Raw genomic sequence first — 1548 nt, forward strand, 5'->3', positions numbered from 1 at the left:
TTTGTTTTTTAAAAACAGCCATCACCTTGAGTCAAGCTGAATATGAGACTTTTATCCTTACCAAATGAAATTGTTAGAGATGCTCTGCACTCTAGGAGTTTACTGTCTTGCAGAACTGAAAAAACATAGCTGGTAAGTACACTCTTGGATTCTGTAGGGGTAAAATAGGAATTATACCAGTTCTCCTAAGGAAAGAACCATTGAAAGCAATATAATTTACACACAGTATACTCATCCTGTTGATGACCTACGTGAAGAAAAAAAAAACCCTGACAAGGAGGAACTGAGGCATAGCTCATGAATAAGTGAAAAACATTGTGTATTGCTCTTAAAGCCCAAGAAGGAAGAGAAAGCAAAGGCAACTTAAATAAAACTGCAACAAAAAGATGAATTTCCAAAGCAGAACATATTTTATTCTGTGCTCAAAAGGAGTATTTCAAGCAAAGTTACTTCAGATCAGCTTTAATTTTTTTTTAAATGGGCATCTAATGTCCTATTGAATTGTATTATAGAATCACAGAATCATAGAATGGTTAGAGTTGGAAGGGACCTTCAAAGCTCATCTAGCCCAACTCCCCTGCAAGGAGCAGGGACATCCCCAACTAGATCAGGTTGCTCAGAGCCCCGTCCAACCTGGCCTTGAATGTTTCCAGGGATGGGGCCTCCACCACCTCTCTGGGCAACCTGTTCCAGTGCTCTACAACTCGCATTGTAAAAATTTTTTCCTAATATCCAATCTGAATCTACCTCCCTCTATTTTAAAACTATTACCCCTTGTCCTATCACAACAGGCCCTGCTGAACAGCCTCTCCCCATCTTTCTTGTAGGCCCCCTTGACGTACTGGAAGACCGCTATCAGGTCTCCCTGGAGCCTCCTCTTCTCCAGGCGGAACAGCCCCAACTCTCTCAGCCTGTCTTCATAGGAAAGGTGCTCCAGCCCTCTTATCATCTTCGTGGCCCTCCTCTGGACCTTCTCCAACTGGTCCATGTCCTTCTTGTGTTGCGGGCTCCACAACTGGACACAGTACTCCAGGTGGGGTCTCACCAGGGCAGAGTAGAGGGGGAGAATCACCTCCCTCGACCTGCTGGTCACACTCCTCTTGATGCAACCCAGGATGCAGTTGACCTTCTGGGCCACAAGAGCACATTGCCAGCTCATGTTGAGCTTCTCGTCCACCAGCACTCCCAAGTCCTTCTCCTCAGGGATGGTCTTGATCCATTCTCCACCCAGCCTGTATCTGTGCCTGGGATTGCCATGACCCAGGTGCAGGACCTTGCACTTGGCCTGGTTGAACTTCATGAGGTTGGCATGGGCCCACCTCTCCAGCCTGTCACGGTTCATCTGGATGCCATCCCTCCCTTCTGGCGTGTCAACAGCACCACACAGCTTGGTGTCATCGGCAAACTTGCTGAGGGTGCACTCTATCCCACTGTCCATGTCGCCGACAAAGATGTTGAACAGGGCTGGGCCCAACACAGACCCCTGAGGAACACCACTCGTGACCGGTCTCCACTTGGACATCGAGTTGTTGACCACCACTCTCTGAG

This window comes from Chlamydotis macqueenii, chromosome 1 (assembly GCF_036417535.1).
Source record: "Chlamydotis macqueenii isolate bChlMac1 chromosome 1, bChlMac1.mat, whole genome shotgun sequence".
Taxonomy (NCBI): domain Eukaryota; kingdom Metazoa; phylum Chordata; class Aves; order Otidiformes; family Otididae; genus Chlamydotis; species Chlamydotis macqueenii.